Source organism: Papaver somniferum, chromosome 2 (assembly GCF_003573695.1).
Source record: "Papaver somniferum cultivar HN1 chromosome 2, ASM357369v1, whole genome shotgun sequence".
Taxonomy (NCBI): Eukaryota; Viridiplantae; Streptophyta; class Magnoliopsida; order Ranunculales; family Papaveraceae; genus Papaver; species Papaver somniferum.
In genome coordinates this window covers 146,552,916-146,577,616 of record NC_039359.1, presented here as the reverse complement: position 1 = coordinate 146,577,616, position 24,701 = coordinate 146,552,916, and the positions used below count along the sequence as shown (strand labels likewise).

At 38.1% G+C, this 24,701-nt stretch overlaps 2 long non-coding RNA genes and 1 pseudogene across 2 annotated transcripts; 1 reads left to right on the top strand and 2 right to left on the bottom strand.

Annotated features, from left to right (window-relative positions):
* Positions 1 to 525: 525 nt before the first annotated feature.
* On the bottom strand, positions 526 to 1,621 carry LOC113352155 (annotated as a pseudogene).
* An 868-nt stretch (positions 1,622 to 2,489) lies between these two features.
* Positions 2,490 to 3,653, bottom strand: LOC113354083. Its single transcript, XR_003361668.1, has 3 exons — positions 3,510 to 3,653; positions 2,800 to 2,946; positions 2,490 to 2,678 (listed from the first exon to the last, which is right to left on the bottom strand). It is a non-coding gene; the product is annotated as an uncharacterized LOC113354083 (long non-coding RNA).
* Positions 3,654 to 5,990: 2,337 nt separating this feature from the next.
* Positions 5,991 to 8,400, top strand: LOC113349382. Its single transcript, XR_003360127.1, has 2 exons — positions 5,991 to 6,540; positions 7,969 to 8,400. It is a non-coding gene; the product is annotated as an uncharacterized LOC113349382 (long non-coding RNA).
* Positions 8,401 to 24,701: the final 16,301 nt, after the last annotated feature.

Sequence of the window (24,701 nt, the reverse complement as noted above, 5' to 3'; positions counted from 1 at the left end):
CTTTTACCCTTGTATTCTTCACTTATGTATATAAACTTCAATCCTATATGTATATTATGATCTTGCTATTTTATCAATTAGAGATGTTGTTTCCGCCTTTAATCTTTTTACCCCAAGTATATACTTTTTTTCTAGTTGTAAAAATATGCCTTCGACTTCGCTCTTTTCCTTCGTGCTCCTTTCTCTAATGTCTTGTCTCTTAGCTTTTAAATTATTCCTTAAGCACTTCGTAGTCTTGAGAGGAGAATGCTAAAACAGGACAAAAAATATAAAAAGTATATACTTGCCTCTTGTTCTTATTGCACTAGTACAAACCTTTACATAGGCCACGTTTTTTAGTTTACAGCCTAGCCACGTTTCAGGTTATTTGCGTGGCTAATTGTCATAGGTATAAGTATAGCCACGTTTTGTGTTACCCTGTTTCCATAGTGCACCATTTGGTCATGGCTTTAAACCTAAACCCATCAACTGTAATCATAGGGCAACATTTGGTCATGAGTTTCAGTTTAAACCCATTACATGTAGTCATAGATGCGTATATGGCCACATTAAGCAATTATGTATGTGTCGAATGTGTAGGGTGGTAATAGACACCCATTTTAACCCGTGACGGAAAGGGAATTTATCCTGGATGTGAAGGGTATCAAAACTTCCCTTATGCTTTTCTCTGTTCTTAATGACACCAACACGGTCTCTGTTTCTTCGTCCAATGACCATGACAACGATGCCAATCTCAAATTTGATGAAATTAATCTTGTTGCTCTCAAGATCATGCCTGATGGTATCGTCGGCCTTGACAAGGGGATTTGGGTAGCAGATAGTGCGGCCATCAAATGTGTTGATTTATGGGATACCCTTTGTTCCAAAATGCACATTAGGGACCTTGCAAGCGTGAACTGCAACAGTAAAATGTTTTGTGAATCACATTTTCTTAGTAAAATTTAAGTCTGTGAACTCCCAGAAGAAAACTTTTTTAAAACTAAGCACATCTAGAGAGTGTTGATTAGGCTACAAAAAGAAAAGGTTTAATTATACCCCGTACGGCTGTGAAAACAACAAAACGAAAGACTGACTTTGGCCTCTTCATTCTTCATTGAGCGGAGTCTGAAACGACCCTTGGTGTCATAAAGGAGATGGAAGTTCTCATTTGTCTTGGGAATTGACATGACATCTTAAAAATAAACCAATAAAATCACAAAGGTAAGTACCAGAAAAAATGGTATACTGAGAATAGGGATCACGTTTTGTTAACTGAGAATAAAAAATTGGCTATGCAATTTCTTGGGAAATCATTACATAAGCACACAACGAAACATGAACTAGTTATTGATTCCATCAATAATGATCGTGGGTTCTTAATCTTTTTGTATCTAAGTTATCGTGGGTTCTTTATCATTCCTTCAAAAGGATATGTCTAGTCTGTTATGACCTTGCCATCGACAAGAATATGCCTTTGCATAGAGATAACAACAACTTCAGGGTATGTGAGAGTATAATTCAACCTATTTCACAGAATAAGAAACCAAATAGTGAGCATCTCACTATATTCATGTTGTAGGAAATAAGTTTTTCCATGAAGCTTCATTTTCTTAGATATTGGTGGAGAACTGGAAGATCGCATAGCTAGACGATTCAATATCCGCAGTTACTGTAGCATTGGCATCTAACTGATGCATGTATGGTATCACTATGATTACATTATCCCGTGGAAGAGAGCGAGTCTCTCTTCCTACCAGCGTAATTCTTGCAGTCCATGCATTTTCAAAACAGAGAATGTTGGCTTGGAAGCACAGTTTCCATCAACTCTGAACCATCCATTAACATCTAATAAAATAAAAGATAATAACCATGGACAAGTTTTTAAAAACTCGATAAGTTAGACCACATACCTTCGTGTCAAGAACTCCATGAGAACTACTAGCAATATCTGGTCGGAATGCATTCAGATTAAGTTCTAAATTAGCTTCCACAGTCTTTTGCCTAAAAGTATTATTCTCAACATTGTTAGAAAAACTTGTGCCGTTGCATCCATCACAGTAAACTCCTGAACCAAAGCACTAACTAAATCAAATTAGATAACTAAACCTCCAAATAATTTTTAAACAATAAAAATCAAATTAATAAAGCCCCAAAATCAATGCGTGATTACAGGGAACAAGGTAAATTGATATACCTTCTTTTCTTCATCTTCAAAATCAATGTCCTCCTTCTTCACCTGTTTTCTCGTCAAGCTATGCCACCCCGAAATTTGAAATCTAAAATGCCGAAAACGGATACATATAATGATAACAGCAAATGATCCTGAAATCACATTGATATTATCAAAATGATTTGAAACTCTATAGTAAACGGAATAATCTACAGATGATTCTGCATTCACACAAAATAAATAGACACATTTGAAGGCTAATTCCAGTGCTCGTCTTAGCAAACTAGTGAATTAGGTTATAACTACAGTTATAAATGTAGAATTTCAAGTAGTCAAAAAACTTCTGAACTGGGATTCAAACTGTTCACCACAATCACATAAATTCACCCTGACATAAGAAAATAAACAACGTGAGAAGACTGAGAACTTAGTCAACGGCTACCGCGAGTTGTTTTAACAACTGATGTTGGGGGAATCTTAAGCACATTCTTCTTCAAGTCCTCTTCTTCCGCATAAGGTGATCCTTTTCCTATTTCATGCAAGAAATCATATCTTAACTCAAAGCCACAAATCTCAAAATAACAAATAACAATAACAACACTTCAGAATCCAGCTAGTCTTAATTATGAACCATTGAAAGTTTGATGTACCTTCATTCTGGGATCAATCTGTTTAGGAATTTCATTAAACCCTGGCAAACTCGGCTTGGGAGAGTTATCATTCTTATTATTGTCTGCTTCTTGTTTCCCTCTCCTCATGTTTTTAGACCTATCCTGCCAATCCTGCTTTCTCCCTAACTGCACAACATATCCAAAAATGCAAGGATTCACTAATTGCACCCAGCAATTTTACAGGAGTTCCACCAACTTATACTTTTAACTACAAGAACTTAGAATTTCAACACTGCATAAGCCCTGTTAATTATAATCAAACCCTCATGACACCACACTGCATCTATACTCAGCAAGTTTATGAAAAAGAAAAAATGACTCATCTCTTGAAACATGGATTACAATGAAATTTTTGAACAACGCAACAAATTTTAAATCAAATCATACCCATAATCTGAAAACTCCAATCATCAAATCTATATAAACTCATGAACAATATAAGAAAAATAAAGAGACCTAGCTTTTATTTATTTTGAACCGATTCATATGAATCCAATCAAAAAATAATTCATATAATTTATAAAGAAATACAGATCTTCATACCCCCGATATCTTTGTACGATTATAGGAAAAAGAGAAATCTAATCGAGCAAAAAAAAAGAAAAGGAAAAAGATAAATCCATATATAATCTTTTTCTCCAGAATCTCTAAAAATCCATATAACTTAATAAGAGAAGATCTGAAATTACCAGATGTTTTTGATTTACAGTTGATTAACCACTCAGAGAGGTATTGATTTCTGATTTTGTTGAGAAAAATACTTCTTGTTTATTGATATTCTGGTGGTGAACATGGAAGTGGTGAAGTTCTGTTCATGGGTTTTCTCGGAGAGTTCGAGCTTGGAAAGAGAATAAAAGTAAAAAAAAAGGAAGGAATATGATAAGATGAAGTTAATTAGGGTTTCGAGGTAAAAGAAAAATTACTGAAATATTTTAGGGGGGAAATAGTGCGCCAAAACTTCGTTGTTCCCGCCCATGGAGATTCGCAATTTTCCCTCCTTTGTATAAGATGGTAATCCATATGAGTTTTTGTGTTTGCATTTATATTCGTTCGATCAAAGATTATGATCTTCTATTGGTCGAATAAACACAATGCAGATTGTCTCTGTGTGACTTAAATACCACATGTCAAATCATGATTGGTCGAATAAATACCATACATATTGTCTTTACGTGATTTAAACAACAATCACAAGAAGTTGTTCCTCTAATAATCTGAATTTCACAGTAGTCGAATCCTTAAATTTGTGGATAATTAGTCAAAATAAGCGTTATCTAGTGATTGTGAGATGAAAATGGGTACAATTTGACTGAATCAGATGGGATTGGATGGATAATCGGTCATATTGAAAATCATCTAGTGATTTTAAGTATGATTTGATAGAATATGGTAAAATTAAGTAAATTTGGATTAAATTTGTGGATAATCAGTCAAAGTAAGCGTTATCCAGTGACTGTGAAAGAAAGTTAAGTATAATTGGTTTGAATTAAATGGAATTAGGTGGATAATCTATCATATTGAGTAAGATCAAGTGATTTTAAATATGTTTCGATCGGATTGCGCAAATTTGAGTAAAACTGGGTTAATTTTGTGGATATCAGTCAAAGTAAGCGTTATCCATTGATTGTCGAAGAAAGTTGAGTATAATCAGATTCAAATAGATGAAAACAAGTGGATAATCAGTTATATCGTGTATAACTAGTGATTTCGAGTATAATTTGGTGGAAAGGACTAAAGTTGAGTAAAATCCGATTAAATATGTGGGTAATAAGTAAAAGTAAGCGTTATTCAGTGATTGTGGAAGAAAGTTGAGTATAATTGGATTGAATTAGGTGGATAATCAGTTATACTTAGTGTGATATAGTGATTCTGATTATTATTTGATAAAAAGAAGTGAAGTAGATTAAATTTGTGGACAATCAGTCAAGGAAAGTGTTGTCAAATGATAGTGAGAGAAAATTGTGCATATTGGATTGAATTACATGGAATTGGGTGATGATGGGTCATATTGAGTATCGTCTAGCGATTTCGAACACGATCGGATGGGATGAAATAAAATCAGATTATATTTCTTGGTGGAATTGGTATTATTGTTTCAATATGTCCAGATATGATATATATTATCCAATGACTGTGAGAGAAAATGAATACAATTGGATGGAACTAGGTGGGTAATACCAATGATACTGAATATGATCTAGTGATGATGAATATGTTCCGATGGAATAAAGTATGGTTTGTCAAAATCGAAACTCTTAATCCCAATTTGAACAAGAAACTGCTTTGGGACCTCGTTGATTAATCAAAATGTATATTGGAACTGAAAATGTACTTGTGTGAACCAAAATCACAGAGAAAAAAAACAGCTTACGAACCAAAGTCACTGAAAATGTACTTGGAACTGAAATATACTTGTCGTGTCCATCAAAAATATAACTTTTTTTGTGTGGAAAGCATTCGTCGAAGGCCTAAGGACCCTTGACAACCTCGTTCAGATCCACCTTACTGATTTCAACACCTACCTTGTTGTAATTCTAAGCCGGAGATTGCCACTCACATTTTGCTTACTGTCATGTTGTTGTTAACTCTTGGCATACAAATCCAAATGTATTCGAGTCCTTCGGTATTGTATACTCTCTTGTAATAGCCTTTTAGTAGATTAATAAATCTCATGCTTCAAAAAAAAAACACAGCTTCACGACCTCTCTAAATAGTCGAAATCTATATCATTTTCGAATTTCTATCGCGTTGAAAATGAGATAACAGGTCCATTCTCATTCTTCGAACTCACTCTCACCCAAATGAATTAAATCAAGCTGGTTCAGCGCCACAAAAACAACCTTTTTGCTGAATGGTTCAGCGCATCAAGATTTATTTTTTAATCTGATGGCTGAAATTGGTTGCGCTGAACCAAACAGCACTGGCACTGACATTAACTGTTAATCTAGCTGTTAGATTAGCACCGCCATACGACTTAGGAGGTTGTCTTAGCTGATGTGGACTGCTAATCTAGCTGCTAGATTAGAACACCATAGAACTTAGCCACCCGTCCTGGGATCTACCGTCCATCACTTCTCATAAAGAAATTTCGGTCGGCCTCAATTTTTTTTTTTTTTTTTTTGTTTTGACACGCAGTCGGCCTCAATTTTGCCCTTTCCTCTCTCCGCGAATCTCAAATCTCGCTGGGACTCGATTGCTCCACCAAAAAAAAATAAATCCTAATCTAAAGAGACACCACCGCTATCACTCCGTCCCATTCTCTCCGTCCCATTCTCTCGGAACTCATGTTTGCGGAAGGAACAAAATTAGGTTTTTCTTGGAGATTTTCGTTAATGTTTATGTGAAATGTGTTGCTTTACACCGGATGAAGACGAGCTATTGGCTATACCTTGTTTTTTGAGCTTGTGTTTCTGCTGAAAGCAACTCAATCCAGCAAGAGGAGTTGTTCAATTGAGACCCTAGAAAAAATAATTTTAGATAAGTTGCCCTTAATTTTTGGTATTACGTATTCATTTTTTTTACAACATGTTTATTTTTATGTTCAGATCTTTTGGAACTCATGTTATGATTGTTTTGTTTTTGTCATTTAGGTTGAGAGAAGCTGGATCTTAGCTTTTGAAGTGGTGGTTGGTTCTGTCCGTAGTGTTAGTGGTGGTAAGCTTTGTTGGTGGTCACTTTTGTTCATCCGATGATTGTGAAGGGACTCAGGGAGCAAACTAGGTGAAATTATAAACCCATGTCCTATATTTTTTGTTATTGTGTGTTCTTTGTCTTCAATTGTTAAAGAAGTTCAGGCTTTTTACTTTTCTGATTTTGGTTGAAAGGGTAAAAGCTTTTGGTAATCCCTATTTCGGTATCACTGGCTAATGATTTAGATACTTATCCTAAATTGGGAAACATAAATATTCAATCAAGCTAAGAGTATCAGATTCAGTCAATTAAGATTCCAAAGTATATAACTATGTGTCGGAGAAGGCTTACTAACAAACTTAATTCAGATTACTTTCCATCTACAAGTGATTCACTACGGATCCGAGTAGATTAATGTGACTAAACAAATTACAAGAAAAACAGGTTGCAATAAGTAAGAGAAATTGGAAGTGACACAGGTGACAGATTATTATGTATATGTAACAGGAAGCAAATATAGAATCTCAGCAACAACAACAAACAATAGAGCCAAATGGAATAATAAAAGAAATATTATTACCTTTGGAACATATGAAGTATATGAAGATAATTGTTGTGTGATATGACACACTTCCCACATGGCTTGACAGCAAAAGTATAGGTATGAAGTTTCAGCCTAGGAAATAGTGTTTGCCAACTTTATGTTGAATTCCGAAGCGCGGCATTTGCTGATTTGCTCCTGTTTTTTTTTTTAGTCATGCTGGATTTAGTTTCTTTTATCCTTTACTGAAATGATATTTGTTTTTCTAGTTCCCAACGTTTGGGAAACAAAATTGTTGTCTTCCTTCTCAAGGTCTATATATGTTGTCATTACATTGTCGGATAGTCATCAAAGAAGAGTGTCTTATTTATATCGAGAGAGGAAATCCAGTTTGTAATGAACTTGACCCACTTCGGTCGGTGCATTTAGTTTGGAGTTAGATTCCCATAAACTTAGCAGCTACTTATTGCAATGCTGTATCTGTGAGCGTGAGACTAGTACCAATTAATGTAGATTACCTAACTTATACCATTTTCTAATCCAGTCTCTTGTCTCCATTGTGCAGGAAGAGTCACGCCAGAGAGTGTAGCTTTGGTACTCTGTTGCTTGACATTCTTAGTGGAAAGCATATTTCTCCCAGCCATGCAAGTGTTTTATCCTTTTCATACAGAGAAGCATATTTCTTCTAACCATGTTCTCTGTACTGACTATATGAATGATATGACCTATAATGTAGTTGAATGCTATGTCCTATAATGATATCTGATGTGTGATACCTGAATGCAATTCTTAATTTCTCTGCATTCTTAATACACCTAGTTTTGTCCTAAAACCCGCATTGGTAGATATGAGATAACTATATTTTATCCCCGGTGAACATATATTTTCCCAGAATTCACACATAAGCATATAACTATGAGCATTTAGTTTTTTGTATTTAAGCTCTTGAAGATGTGAATGCTATTTACATTTTTCAGGCAGTTAATGGAGAACATTTAAGCTGTTGTATATAAATTTGGAGTTCCAATCTAAGTTTCTCTGAACTTTATCCTATTGAACACCTTATGCATCGTGATTGGTAGCATGGTTGCCTTGTAAATCCACTTTCTTTCTGCCGATGCAGCCACTTTCAGATCCTGATGAACATGGTGCCGATCCAGACTAAAAAGATTAAGAAGAAGAAAGCTTCTGGTATGAACAACAGGGAACTAAAGCTCCAGAGAACCAGCAAGGAGACCAAGACTGCATCCTATAATTATTCAGAGAAATAGTTGCATGGCCTGTAGACTTTAGATGTCTTAACTTGTGAATCTCCAGTTGAAACTTTGTTTTCTTTTAAGCTTACTGCGGAACTTTTGAAACATACAAGTTGTTTATTATATATGATTAATATATAAAAAATATTTCGGATAAATTTTATTTGTGGTGTGCTAAATTTGTATGAATGGATATTAATATAAATTTTGTTACACATGGTTCAAATAGGTGGCCACAGGATAAGAGCTATGAAAATTACAATTTTTGAGTGGCTAAAAGCTAAATATTAGCCACAATTAGAATCCATTTTGTGACTTCCAAAAATTTGGGGACATGGTTTACCTAATCCCATGTGTCTAAAAGGTAAACAATAGCTACATTGAAAATATTTAATGTGTCTTCGGAAAGTTATAGCTACATTGAAAATATTTAATGTGTCTTCAGAAAGTTTTTAGCCATGGTATTACATCTTTAACGTAGCCATAAGTCATGCATTGGCCATACCAAAACAATTTTGTGTGTCTAAATAATAAAGATGGCCACACTTAAAACAGCTCCACGTGACTTTAGGGTAACTGTAACTCAGGAATTGGCCACAATAAAACAAATTTTACGTGTCCAATTGAGGACAAAAGCCATGGCTAAAATAAAATTCACGTGATTTTAAGGTAAAATTTAGCCACGTATAAATCAAATTGTGTGTCTATAAGGATCCTATGGCCATGGTAATAGTGAAAATGCTTAACTACAAAAAAATAATGAATACCATATAGACACGGTTATAGAGGTACAACCATGGTAAATCATATTTTGTAGTTACTCAAAGTTTATGTAGCCATAAAGGTACCTCTTTGTCACGGCACCTGATGCCACATTTTTGGAGTGAAAAAAATCCACGACCAAAAGCCTATGGACACGGTGATTAAGTGTGGCCAATGTGAAGATTTGTACTAGTGTTGAGCTTTGTCCGATCAAGACGAGAGTATTCTGGTTACGCTCTTCATACGTACGCCATTCCGGTGTGTACGTCTATTTTTTGTTTACCTTTTATTTTCTTGTTTATGAGGTCTTAATGCGCCTCATAGTTAATGTCTTATTGCGCCTCATCCTATTATGAAGGGTATTTCTTCGGCGAAGTTTCAGGCGCTTGCTATTTTTACGAATAGCAATCCATCAACCTCGCCTTAACATATTTGCTAAGTTTTCTTTTCGCGACAATATGACAGGCCTATCTATTCCCATGAATAGCAGCCCCATGACATTGTCGTCTTTTTTGGTCACATAACTCCCTAATATGGGGGGGTGCCATCCCTTTATATTCCCCCTGACTGCCCCTTCAAGGAGGTTAACCCTAACATGCATGTTGGTCTCCTCCCATTCGGTTATTACGACATTCAGTTATTTTCGTGACTTCTTATCCACTTCGCCGATAAGGCTCGGAGTTACGAAGTCACACCCTAAGTAGGGTTTCTTTGGCATCGAGTGCATCGTAGCCAAGACTTTCCATACGGACATGGCCGGTAACGCTCCAGACGTCTCAGGCACCCGCAACTCAACCGAATACGTCAGCTCCTTGGTCATATTTCTTCACTCCTTACCGAAGACCATCATAAAAATGGACCCTCAGCGGATAGGTCTTATCTTTTCCCCTAGCTTTCTGTCTGAGAATTGTCCACGACATACGTTAGGTCTTTGCCTCTTTCATTTTTATGCGAATTAGGGTGCATGCCGCGGGTTCCCAGCCTTCCTAGGCGAAGGTTTTAAGTTTCCCTAGAAACTGCTTATTTCGTTGCCATTATTTGCCTCCTAATGTGAGGTCTTATCTGCTCGTGTAAATGGATCCATTTGTATAAAATTGTAGAAATATTTTATTGATAAATTATGTTCGCTTCTTATATTTAGGGATAATATTTCTTATTGCAAATAGGGTTCCAAGGATGATCTAGCCTTTTATCTTGTCGTTCTACTTCACCGTAAATTATCTTCCCTTCTTCGTCAGTATCCTTCCCTTCGCAGTCTGCTAATATTCCCCATTTCCAACCACCCTCTTTACGATGTATGGACCCTCCCAAGTGGGTTCTATATTTCCTCCTGGTCCTCGCTGATAAGGTGGTATTTCTCGTAGCACCATCTCTCCCGGGACGAAGCTTCTCGGTTTTACCCTTTTATCATATTCTCTCGACAGCCTCCGGTGGTAGTTCGTCATATGCTTTAACGCAATGTCTCTATTTTCCTCGAGATCGTCCAATTTTGCACGAATTAAGTCCATGTTTAACCCTTTTTCCCATGCCTCTCTCCTTGTTGTGGGCAGGATGGATTCTGCTGGTAGCATTGCCTCTGCTTCGTACGTTAAACAGAACGGTGATACTCATGTTGCTTCTTGCATTGTGGTTCTATATGACCATAGTACGTTCGGGATCTGCTCACATCATCCTTTATGATGCCCTTCTAGCTTTTTTTTCAACGTGGAGGCCACCGTTTTATTTGTATCATATGCCTGCCCATTACTCTGGGGATATAATGGAGTAGATTTCCCGGATTGAATCTTAAAGGCGTTGAACAACATCTTCACATTCTTCCCTTCGAACTGCTTTCCATTGTCTGAAACAATCAGGACTGGTATACCAAATATACAAATGATGTGTTCAAGGATAAAATCGTATATATCCCCGTCTTTTGTATTTTCGACATCCTTTGCCTCCACCCACTTTGTGAAGTAGTATGTTGCTACAATCAAGTACCTTATTTGCTTCGTCCCCGTGACAAAGGGCCCCACGATATCTATTCCCCACATGGCGAATGGCCACATGCTCAATACTGAGTGCAAGCTTGTGGCTGGTGCATGTATCCTTTTTCCGAACCTTTGACACGCCTCACACCTCGTAGACATGTCTTTCGCATCTTTATGCATGTAGGGCCAAAAGTAACCCTGTGTTCGGGTCTTATAAGCTAGTGATCTAGTTCCGCTGTGGTTTCCAGCGTCCCCATATGAATTGATTTCATAATTTTAATCCATTCCTCCTGCGACAAGCACCTCATCAGTGGACCCTAGAATGATCGCCTATAAAGGATCCCTTCTCGCACCTCATAATTCGTGGATTTTCTTTTGATTTTGTTTGCCTCTTGTCTATCTCATGGAAAGTCTCCTTTCATCAAGTAGTTGTAGATGGGTGTTCTCAAATCCTCTTTGTTCATTATTGAGTTCTCCCCTTCTACCGTCATTACCTGAAGTTCTCTTTCTTCTCTGCTTACTGACGGCTGCATCAACCGCTGAATCACAATATGCCCGATTTTTGGATTCTCAATCATGGAAGCTATGAAGGATAATGCATCTTCATGTAGATTGTTATCTCTATTTATGTTTCTCCATACGATAATTCGTATTTTCGTCGAATAGTCTTGCACGAGCTGCTGATAATTCTTCATCACTAGATCGACTGTATTATACACTCCTTCAATCTGAAGAACTACTAGTTGTGAGTCACTAGTAATTCGTACTTCATCCAATTCCATTTCTATTGTAATTCTCAGAGCCTGTGTTACTGCCTCATACTCGGTTTTGTTATTCGTGACTTTGTAATACAGACGAAAACAAAATACTATTCGCTCGCTTGCAGGCGAGGTGAATATTATTCCTACACCCCTCTACAGCTATTAGACGCCCCATCAACGAAGATTTCCCATCTCCTGGGATGACTTTTATTTAACAGATCCCTTGGGTCCGGCCGGCTTTCGTCCGTCTCCATCATGTCTTCCGCACTCCCATCTTCTTCCAAAGGAAATCCAGCGAGAAACTCTGCTATTATATGCGACTTCGTCGAAGTCTGTACTTCGTACTTCAGCCCGAAGTGGTTGATGTGAGTGTTTCATCTCTCTACTCTCCCAACTTGGGAATGCTTCAAGACTGACTCTATCGGTATCCTTGTGAGGAATTTGATTTTGTGGGTTTGGAAATAAGTCCGCAATTTTCGTGATGCATAGAATAAAGCCAATATAAATTTTTCTATCTTAGGGTAATTTCTTTCTGCAGAATTCAAGGTTTTACTTACGTAGAATATGGGTTTTTCCACTCCTCCATCGTTCCTGAGTAGGACTGCACTAAGAGCATTGGGTGTGGATGCGAGACAGAGAAACAGCTCCTCCCCTGGTTCCAGCTTTTGCAGGAGTGATAACTTGATTAGGTGTTCTTTTATGCCCTTCAGAGCTTCTTCACATTCTTTTGTCCACGCGAATTTTGCTCCCTTATTTAAAATGTCAAAGAAGTGTTTACATTTATCAGATGACCGCGAGATGAACCTTCCCAGTGCCTCGAGCTGCCATTTAACTTTTGCACATCTTCCACGGTAGCTGGTGATGGCATTTATAGTATCGCCTGTACCTTTGTAGGGTCCACCTCTATGCTATTTCGTGAAACTATATGGCCTAAGAACTTTGCTGATTCTACCCCGAAAATGCACTTCAACGGATTGACTTTCGTCTTGTATCTCCTCATCTGATCGAAGATCTCTTTCAGGTCTTCCACATAATCTCCGGAGTCTTTGGTTTTGACCAACATGTCGTCTACATATACTTCCAACGTTGTGTGTACCCATTTTGCGAATACCTTCTTCACCATTCGCTGGTATGTAGCCCCTGCATTTTTCAATCCAAATGGCATTCTCGTGTAGCAGTACATCCCCCTAGGAGCGAAGAATGCCGTGTGCTCCTGGTCTTCCTCGTCCAAAGGTATTTTATTGTATCCGCAATACCCATCCAAGGATGATAACCTTTTGTACCCGGACGCTGCTTCCACCATCTGAGGGATATTTGGTAAAGGGAAACTATCCTTGGGACAAGCGGTATTTAGATCACTGAAATCAATACAGATTCTTATGCCATTGTTCTTCTTCGGTACAATTACCATATTCGCAATCCAGTCTGGATATTTCTCCGGCTTTATGATGCCTTCCTTCATCATCTTCTGAAATTCCTTGTCAATTTGCTCATGATAGGTAGTCGCTATCTTCCTTATCCGTTGTCTTACTGGCTTGATTGTTGGGTCTAATTTCAATCGATGGCACGCAACACGTGTATCAATGCCTGGCATTTCCTCCATACTCCACGCAAATATGTCTCCATATTTTGTTAATAGTTCCACCAACCTTCTTTCTTGTTCCTCCTCCATTTTCGTCCCTATTTTTTTGATTTTTGGTTCGTCTTCCGTTCCTAGATTTATATCTTTAGTCGGTTCGACTGCGGTGAAATTCAAGGTTGGCTCTCTCAACGGGGTTGGTTCTTTTATGGGATTCGCGGGTGCTCTCTCCTTTTCTGATACCTCGCTAGGTATTGCCCACCCTTCTTTAGCCTTTGCCAGGTATACCCGTAAGTCGTCATCCTTCTTCAGATCCAGTGCCTTCCTATTTCATTCCTTCTTCCTTTTTACATTACTCTCGTAAATATCAACATCTTTCTTGTTGCAGTTCTCGGATTCTTCCCTGCTTCCTCGTATTTCGCCGATTCCACTTGGTATTGGGAACCGTATCATTTGGTGATAAGTGGAGGAAACTCATTTTATTCCATTCACCCATGGTCTACCTATAAGAGCGTTATATGGCGACTCCACATCTACCACACATAGAGTAACCTTTGTTTCCAACTCTCCCGCTAATATTTTCAAGCATATCTCACCTTTTGGCCTTGTCGCCACTCCATTGAATCCGTACAACGTATACGCAAAAGGTAACAAGTCAGAATCGTCATACCCCAGAGCTCTAAAGTTATGGTAAAAGAGGACATCTACTGAGCTTCCCATGTCTATCAAGACTTTGTCCACCTCCCAAGTCATCTCCTTATTTTGCTGACCCCTTTCTTGGGATGCAATCTAGGACACATCTAGGATAACGACTAGTGAATTCATATGCTGGATTTCTCCTTCTGGCACGTCATTCGCTGAAAAGGATATTTCTCTCTTTTTCCAGCCTTCTAATGGTTCTTCCTTCGGGGAGTTCATTATCTCATTACCTTTGCGATCCACCTTGTACACTCTTGAGAGTACATTATCTTCAAAATCTTGGAAACTTTCCCTAGAATGCGCTATGAAATTACAGCCTAATCGTCTCCTTTATCGGCTTTCCTTTGCTTGCTTGTTGTGACAACTAATCATCGATGTCTCCTTTCGATCAATGTAGTGCGCGAGTTTCCCTCGTTTGATAAGCCGGTGTATGATCTTCCTTACACACACTCCTGCAACTGTTGGTATGGTGTCTGTGAAAACGATGATACCTGCAAAATTCATGACTCTTGCTTCCCGGGACTAGTTCTCTCCCCAGATTTAGTGGTGCTGCTATCTCTTCGGTTAATATCACCTCCTACCATACCTTCTCCAAAGTTGTGTTAAGTTCTGGAAGTTTTAACTCCGTCCAGGCCGTCGATTCTTGTCCGATCTTCCCTTTGTTTTTCAGCTTATGCCTCCTTCCTCCATCTCCTCGTGGATCTTTTCGTCTGGATCTTCCCCTTTCCTCGTTGCCTTTTTGTGAACTTCCAACTTGCGTCTTTAAGCTTCGTAGCTCGCATAAGATCTCGTGATCTATGGTTCTCCTTCTTATTTCATCAATGTTTACTTCTGTTTTGACGCGTTTGCTTTCCTCCTCTCGTTTCCACTCTTCCTCATACCTTAGCTCGCGATTTTCCCATCTCGCCTCTTCTAACAACCTCCTTAAGTATCTTTATCTATGATACCCTTCTAGCATCTCCATCACCCCTTGTTCATATATCTCCTGATTTCTTTCGTTCCGGATATGCCTTTGAGATAACGTCGTGGTTTCCTCCGTTTCATTGTTTCCTTCCCACATGGCCTCCTCAGTCGTTTCTCGTTCACGTTCCTCATGCATCATCTGGTCATCTTCCTACTGATTAGGGGTTTCACCCAGTTCTTCCGATACCTCATCCTCCTCGTTATCGTTTGCCTCCGCCTTTTGTTGGTTCATTTCTTTTTCCGCGGTAGTCCCGGCTTTCACAATCCGACCAGGTTTCTCCACAGTCCTGGATTTCACTTTCGATCTGCGTTTCCCTTGTATCATGGTCCTTCGTCTTTCGTCCTTTACCAATATATCGTTCTTCACCTTCTAATCCCGAGCCTCCAATCGTTTACTCCTTCTCAACACCGTTTGTGATTTCGTTTGCCTCACCTTTCTCTTCATCGTTTACCTCGTTCCGAAATTCGTCCTTGTACCCACCTCTTTGCTAGTCTTTCCGCTTAATCCTCAGATCTCTGGTTTCCACCTCTTTGGTGCAACCTCAACTTCTCTCCCTGCTCTTTAGACAAGGATATATCCCCAATCTTCAATAGTCACAGGTTCAGTCCCTGATTCTAGCGTCAAAATGTAGTTACTGGAAATCCAGCAACACACCCAAATGGAGAATATGCAAGATCTAAGACATAATAAACACTAGAACTTAAACTTATTTATTAATCTCAAGCAAAATATAAGTTACACTCGTGGGTTACAAGGAAACCCTAATCCCTTCTCTCAGCCTATGAATTACAAGGAAACCCTAACTCTCGCTCTCTCCTATGCTAGACCTTTCCCTCTCCAAAAGATCTCTCCCTTTACATTGTCCAAAGGTCTCTATTTATAGGCCTAAGCAACCCTAGTGGTATACAACTCATATCATCTCGCTGAGGTTACTTAATGCTTCGCCTGAAGCATATAACATAAAGTTTTTCCCCACCTTTCGATGACTTCACGTGGTCTTGTCGGGACACCTGTCCCATTTCTTGCTCGATAATTCATCTACTTCGTGGGGATAGCTTTTCTTCCAAGCCAAGTCACATTATTTCGTGGTCATTTCGTAATGGACATCTGATTCCTTTCACGTTCTACGTCCCCTTTGGCGAGTTACCTCGTCCCAAACTTTACTTCGCTGTCACGTGGATAAGGATAATTCTAACTTGATTTGACAAGTCCCTGACGACGAATCTCAGGGCTTGAAGTAAGATCTTTCCACCAGATTCTCGCGCCTTCCTATGGCCACGTGTCGGCTTATACTTTGGTAACTACAATCGATGTGCCTATTTGTCTGGCACAACATAGCACATTAAACAAACGTGTTGTGCCCGTGCTGGGCCGGTCACTTGATGCGCCGTGTTGTGCTGGAATTTTAACGTGCTATGCTGTGCCATAAACGTGCTGGCCCGTCCCAATTTACACCTCTATGTCGTCCGCCATCGTTTTCAATTGTATAGACTTGGAATGAAACGTTCTTGCGGGAAAATAACACAAAATTGGTTAAAATGACCAAAATCAACAATTTCTGGGTGAAAAGAACATTAAGATTTTGATACTGTTTAAATGGACAAAAATTTAAAATAGCCAAGATGTAAACAGTTTCATCCTAACCATTTTCAAATACTTTTTCTTATTTTTAATTTACATCAGGATGCATCCAGTTTCATCATTGCTATTTTTTAAGTTTAAGTCAGGATGAATCCAGTTTCATCCTTGCTATTTTTTTGGTGTACATTTCACCCATACAAATTTTTACTCGTTCATTTGAACCATGTTTTAAATATATTTGGACAAATGACCCATTTTCAGGTAAAATAGTTGGTGCCAAAGCTATAGCAACATAAATGAATTGCCGTACTTGACACTGGTGTGAAAGTGGCTAACAAGTGGCAAAACACGTTTAGAATTAAAACTGTGAAATGACCCGTTATAATAGGACTTTGGATTTATTTACCAAGAGAACTTAGACACGTTGGTTCACATCTCATTGATCTCAATACTACTACTCGTACTGATAAGTGGTAAGTACCCGATTATCTTCTTTCTTTAGTTTATAATGCTCCCTTCATCCTAGGCTTTGCCCATTAAAGATGCAGTTGTGAACCCGTAGATACTAGACACCAATCCTTTAACTTCAACTGGCCCATCGTTCATTCGCAGCTGCCCTAATGAACACGTTAATACAGTAATGGTTTATGAAAGGTTGTTTTTCGTATGTCCACCTTCGTTGTCCTACTTTTATAGACTTGGAACGTAACATTCCTGCTTTATATGTAGTTTAACTATGTGATAGTTCGATTATAAGCATTATGAATTAAAATCCACGTAAAAGAATTGGGGCCAAAGCTATAGCAGCCTAAATGAATTGATGTATTTGACACTGGTGTTTAGCTTCTAACAAATGGGGTCCTGATTTACAGCTGCCCTAATGAATTCACGTTAATCCGGTGACCGACGTGCATGAGAGGTTGTTTCTTGTTCATGTCCATCACCATCACCATCTTTTTCTGTTTTGTCGACTCGGAATGAAAGCAGCTCCGTGAAATCCATTTACACTTTGTAGCTAGAAACACTATGAATCAAAAGCCACATGAGAGAATCGGTGTCAAAGCTAAATCTGTAGCAACTCAATTGAGTTGACGTACGTACGTATTTTGCTTGACACTGATTTTTAACATTATTGTGGCCTTTGTTCATAATTCCACAATTTAAAAACTTTAACACATCACAAAATTGGTAAATTAACCCAATAACGACAATTTCTGGGTGAAAAAAATATGTAAAATTTGATATTGTTTAAAAGGACGAGAATGTAAAATTTGTCAGGATGTAAACAGTTTCATCCTACCCATTTTCAAATACTTTTTCTTATGTTTAATTCACATCAGGATGCATCCAGTTTCATCCTCGCTATTTTTTAAGTTTAAGCCAGGATGCATCCAGTTTCATCCTCGCTATTTTTTAAGTTTAAGCCAGGATGAATCCAATTTCATTCTTGCTATTTTTTTGGTGTTCATTTCACCGGTACTAATTTTTATTCGTCCATTAGAATCATGTTTTAAAAATATTTGGACAAATGACCCATTTTCCGTTAACACATAGGGTCTACTCAATTGAATTGACGTATGTATTTTTATTAGGAAATAATATAGGAAAGACTATATTTAAGAGAGTTGTGAGAGTTATATTAGGAAAGTGTTCTATGTTTAGAGTTTGATCTTAGTTAGGAAAGTATCTTGAGTGGTCGTCAAGTTTGTGAACAATATAAATAGGCTATTAAGCCATGAGAATTAATACACCAAGATTATTATCAATGTAGTCTATTACTTCCGCGCGTTTATGCTCTCCTCTCTCTTGCTCGATCCTTAACATGGTATCAGAGCGAGGTGAGAGGAAGAGAGAGGAGAAGGAGAAGGAGAAAGAGTTAAAGAGAATTGATGGTACGTAGTTTTTGTTTCAAGTTATGATGTTTTTAGGGTTTTTAGATTAAAAAAAAAAAAAAGTTGCTGATGTTCGTAGTTGAGTTTTTCCTGGACGATAAGGTTGCAAAAGAAGACTTGTTAAAGTCGTGTTGGTGTGCGTAATTGAGCCGAAGAGATGCATCTCAGATGGTGAAACAGGGACTGAAACTAGCTTGATGCCATTGAATTCCTTTGATGGAAGGTGGTGATTGCTGTTGATATAACAAGAAAACTGAGATGAGTTAGTTGTGTCGTGAGGGTTAGGGTTATCCCATGAACCATAAGACAAGAAGCAAGTCATGGAATCTGTTGTCGTTAATTGGAGTCTTCTTCCGTTGACGTGCTTAACTGATGTTGTGTGTTGCAGTCAATAAAGGTGACGAAATCGATCCCGCTGTTAGGGTTTAGGTAATGAGTTAACGAAAAAAAAAAATTGAATAAGAGAGACTCTTCGTCTTCAGTTCATACAACATGGGAGTACTTGATTGCTGGCTGGAGTTGTGAGCAGTGATGAGAACTCGAGAACATGCAGTTGAATGGAACTCGAATGGCAGAGATGGATAACTCGACCTTGGCTTTGCTGCTGTTGTAGATGATGCCAGTGAAGGAATCGCTACGTAACTGTCATTAATGGCAGTTTTGATGATGATCGGTGATTGTTGGGAGTTATCGTGATCAGCTGGAGATGGACAGCTCGAGAATGGGTGCTCCACTGAAGATGGAGTTGTTTCTTCCAGTGTGATTCATGGCGGTGAGTAATATTGAGATGTATGATCTGCTGCCATTGTTGAAAGATGAGATATAGTTGCGAATGAGAACAAGGCCGAGGCCGAGAATAGCAGACGAATAGCAAGTAAAATTCTACAATGATTAGGGAAGAGGTTGATCCTAGTCGGAGATCTATGAGTTGATTAACTGAGAGGATTAAGAGGTGACAGTGAAGAACCAATAAGGATTTTGAGATGAACAAGAAACTAGATTCCTTGTTCAGGTCAGTGTTACAGTGAGGAAGTGTTATTGCAAGTCAGTAACAGTACGTGATGTGTTACAAAGAACAATCACAGTTACAGAATTGTTACAGATGAACAAGTAGTGTGACTAAAGGATGTCACAGTTAAGAAGAATCGTTATAGAAGCGTAACAGAAGAAGTGTGATAGTTTCTGTTAGAGGTGTTGCAGAAAGCTGTTCAACATGTTGGAAGAAGTGAAGTGTGGCTGAAGAGTTTGTGGCAGAAACTTAGAGATCCTACAAAGTGTGGCAGACTTTGTAAAGACGACAAGATTGTGAGTGAAGTGTGGTTGAAGAGTTTGTGGCAGAAACTTAGAGATCCTACAAAGTGTGGCAGACTTTGTAAAGACGACAAGATTGTGAGAGAATCTTGAAGAACAAAGAAATGTGAAGGTTTCACGAGAAGTGCGTGACTGGAACAAGAGAGAAGAAGAAACAACATTCATGTTGTGAAAAAAAAAAAAAAAACCAATCACCAAGAGGTGATGAGAAAAAGAACAACAATAGTAGGTTAAAATCCTATGAGTTGTCGAGAGAGTACAAAAAGTATTCTATCGAAGAAACCAAGAAAACAAGAGTACAAGAAGTATTCTTCCGAAGATGGGACCAAAATGTCCTTAAACTGCAAAGAGGGGACCGTAATGTCCTTAAACTACGAAGGGGACCGAAATGTCCTTAAACTACGAAGAGGGCCGAAATGTCCTTAAACTATGATCTGAAGATTTTTTTTCCGCAAAAGCGTTGGAAAAAAAATAAATAACGAAGTTAAATTTCTTTGGTCCAAGATGGGCATTCGTGATCTACATGCTCCATCTTGAGGGAGGGTATTAGGAAATAATATAGGAAAGACTATATTTAGGAGAGTTGTGAGAGTTATATTAGGAAAGTGTTCTATGTTTAGAGTTTGATCTTAGTTAGGAAAGTATCTTGAGTGGTCGTCAAGTTTGTGAACAATATAAATAGGCTATTAAGCCATGAGAATTAATACACCAAGATTATTATCAATGTAGTCTATTACTTCCGCGCGTTTATGCTCTCCTCTCTCTTGCTCGATCCTTAACAATTTTCATTTCATTTAAGAAACAATCATCTTAAAAACTAATGTTGCCCTTGTTCGTAATTGCTCTAATGAAAACACGTTGATACGGTGGTGGTGAATGGTGATCCATGCAAAAGTAGTTCTCCGCAAATCTATCATTTCCTACTTTATCAACTCGGAATAAAGCTCTGGATCCAGTAAAACTTTGTCCTCACCGACACTATCAATTAATTAAATGCCACAGAATCGGTGCTAAAGCCGTATCAACTCAATTGAATTGACGTATTAATTTTATTTGACAATGATATTAATTTAATCGACAGTGCAGCTCTTGTTCATAGTTACCATAGTTGAAACACCTTGATACGATGATGGTCCTGAAAACTTGGAGTGGCCGCCATTGTTTTTTATTGTGTCGACTAGCAAGGAAAATGTTTCTGCTAAATTAAGTAAGGCTTGGTAATTGTAGAGAGCATCAGTGGAAAACCTGTAGCAACTCAATTTATTTGGGTATGTATTTTCTTTGACAATGATAATGTTGTTTTAGTGTTGCTTCGACTAAGAACGAAAACATTCCTGTTAAGTAAAACACTATAGTTAGAAAAAATCGGGGGCACTGCTATAGCAACTCGACTGAATTGGCGTATATATTTATTTGACACTGATCTTTAAGAGTACAGTTTTAATTTAAAACATGTTAATACGTAGGGTCTATGAACTGTTGTTTTTCCCACATTTCACTGTCGTTTGTCGTTTTGTCAACTAGGAACAAAAATACTCTGGTTAAATCAGGTACAAAGAATCCGTGGTAATAGTACACTAAAGTGAATTGACGTATGTATTTAATTTGACACTGATCTTTAACAATAATCCCGCCCTTGTTCATATAGCGATGGTCATGAAAGGTTGTTGTTTACATGCATGTCCCCCGTTGCTTTTTGCTGTATTGACTCGGAACAAAAGCATTCCTGCTAAATCCAGTAAAACTTTGTAGTTAGAAACATCTAATCGGAAGACACACGAGAGAATTGGTGCAAAAGATGTAGCTACTCGGCTGGAATAGACGTATGTATTTATTTGACACTGATTTTTAACAATAATGTCCCCCAATGGTTGTTTTTCGCATGTCCATCATCAGTTTCCGTTGCATCGAGTCTAAAAATATGGGTGTCAAAGTATGGCAACTCAATGATTTCGACGTATGTATTTATTTCTTTTTTGACACTGATTTTTAACAGTAATGCGGCCCTTGTTCATAATTGTGTTAATTAAATCCCCCGCTAATACAGCGATGGTCTATGAAAGGTTGTTTTTCAGATGTCCACCACCGTTAATTATACAAATGCCACTTAAGAGATTTCTTCATCTTCAATGAATAGTTGGACAATTTCATGTAAGTTGGCCTACACGATGGCAGATTGGCATCTGCTGGGGTATTGGCCGAAAGTTTTAAATGCATATACATGGTGGGAAAGTAGTTTTTCCGTTGAACAAGTTGGACATGAGTGGAGTGTACATAGAATACACCATCTTTTGTAATTAGTAAGCGTTTTATGATGGCACTTCCTTAATGTGATTACTTTTTGTGAGGTTTGTAAATTAGATCTTCATTTCATCGTTAAGCAAAAAAAAAATGGCTTACAACTCGTTTCTTAGAAAAACGATGAAAGGATCTTATTATCTTTTTATGGATGAAGAAAACAAAATATTCTCTGAGCTACATTAGCAATCCGTGTCTTTGTTGATCAAATTTAAACGTGCTAGCTAATACATTGTAATCATTGGTTGTACTACTCACGCCACAACAGTTGGTAGCTAACGTCTGACGGTAACAGTTTACATACATTCTAGTACGACATTGTTAAGTTGACTACGTACTTTTGATCTCTAAGGGTTTCACAGTAAAAAATCTCAAGCACACTTGGTGAAACACTCATCAGATTTTCATTGCCAATTCGATTTCTCATAAGAATACTTATCTTATATGGAAAATCTCAAGCACACATGTGTGATACTTATATTTTCCTCTTTATAATTAACCTAGAAACTTCACAATTCATATGGGATGATACCAAGACAAGCGTGGATATCATTTGACAGCCGGATCTGTTTATCTTATATGGAATGGTTGTTAGTTAATGAAGATTAATTAATTATTTTTTAAAGTTAGACGTGGTTATTTAGGGAAGGGGTTTCCTAAACCGGTTAGAATTCTTGGTGGCCAAGTTTGTAACCTATATAAATAGGTAGTTAGGCCTTGTGTAGAAAACGATTAAGAGATCGGTGAGAGATTTCTTGTATAGCTTTTAGGGCTAAAGCTAGGGTTTCGTTGTGAAAGCATATTGGTTAGGAACAAGAGACAAGGTTATCGTCTCGGGAAATTGTTGCGGTGTAACCAAGGGTTTGCTGGGATTCACACGACGTTGTAATCATTTTTCTTCATAGTGGATTTGAGTTGGTGCGGCTCAAAGTGGACATAGACAATATATACAAGTTGTATGTATTGGTCGAACCACTATAAATCTTGTGTTTTGTGAGTTGATTTATCTTTCTCGTATTATTATGGTTGCTTGTGCTTGGTTTACTTATTTTCATTATAATATCTCAAGATCCGTTATTCTGCGGTTGTCAGTGATTATTCCCTAAGTAAATCCTGACAACTGGTATCAGAGCTCGGGTTAGAGCTTTAGGGTTTATCGTAGTATGATTGGAGTGGGAGTTATGGGTGACAATATCGAAAGTACGATAGCTAGGGTTAAAGTTTTTAATGGAAGAACTTTGCGTTTTGGAAGTCTCAGATGGAAGACTACCTATATGAGAAAGACAGTGCTGATCCTTTGGGTGGAGTTGTTAAAAAGGGAGCACGCAAAGACGATGAATGGACAACTCTTGATCACAAGTGTGTAGCCGTGATCCGTAGATGTCTAACGGAGAAAGTCTATAATAACGTACAAGAGGAAACTAGTACGAAGGATCTTATGGATAAACTTGAAAAGTTGTATCAAAAGTCATCAGCCTCGGGGAAGATTATGTTGTGTGAACAATTATTTAATCTGAAGATGCAAGAAGGCGAAGCGATTTCAGCACATCTTGGGAAGTTTAAATCAATTATTTCCCAGCTTTCAAAAGTTAGTATTACTTTTGATAATGAAGTTCAAGCTTTAGGGTTGTTGTCCTCGTTACCAAAGAGTTGGGAGACTGCAAGGACAACCATTAGCAATTCCGCAGGTTGAAGCTTGATGATGTGAAAAAAAGGTTAATTGCCGAAGAGGAAAGAAGAATAGAACAAGGTTATGGTTCTAATACTTCAAGCTCGGACTTAAGTTTGCAAGAAGAAGTTAGAGGCAGGAGTTCAAATAGGAACAACAACAACAAATCCAGATGGAAGTCTAGAGGGAAATCTAGGGGGAGATCTCAATCCCGGACTAGAGGTGTTAGGCGTGTAAGAAAGTAGGACACTTCAAGCATGATTGTCCGGAAAACAAAGGTGCTATTAATGGTGGAAAACAAGGTAATCAAGAAGAGGTCAACGTAGTTGCAGCTGCGGAACCGGTGAAGGTCCTTGTTGATAACAAGAAGATGATTACGGAAGGTTTTCTATTACTATATGAGGACAAGCAAGATGAGTCTTGGATTATAGACTCGGGAGCTTCTTTCCATGCAACAGGTGATAAGAGTATTATGATCTCTTATAAAGAAGGATACTATGACCAAGTATTCTTGGGTGACGGTGAAGCATGCGACATCATCGTTTTGGGTGATGTGATCTTGAAAGTCAATGGTTCGACATGGAAATTGAAGGATGTACGACACGTTCCAAATTTGAAGAAGAACTTGGTGTCTGTGGGCAAAGTTAGTGATGATGACTGTGAAGTTGTGTTAACGAAACACAATTGGAAAGTAAAGAAAAGGGTTACGGTGTTAGCTCGTGGAGTTAGAGTCGGTACTCTATATCGGACTTCAGATGGAACTACTTCACCAGTGGCTAGTTGTGGTGAAGACACTAACTTATGGCATAGAAGATTAGGGAACATGAGTGAGAAGAACATGAAGATTCTATGTTCGGGAGGATATCTACCTAAGGTGAAGTCTGTCAATATGAGTTTTTGTGAAGACTGTGTTCTTGGAAAACAAAAACGAGTTAGTTTCAGCAGAGGATGAAGAGACTTGAGAAGTG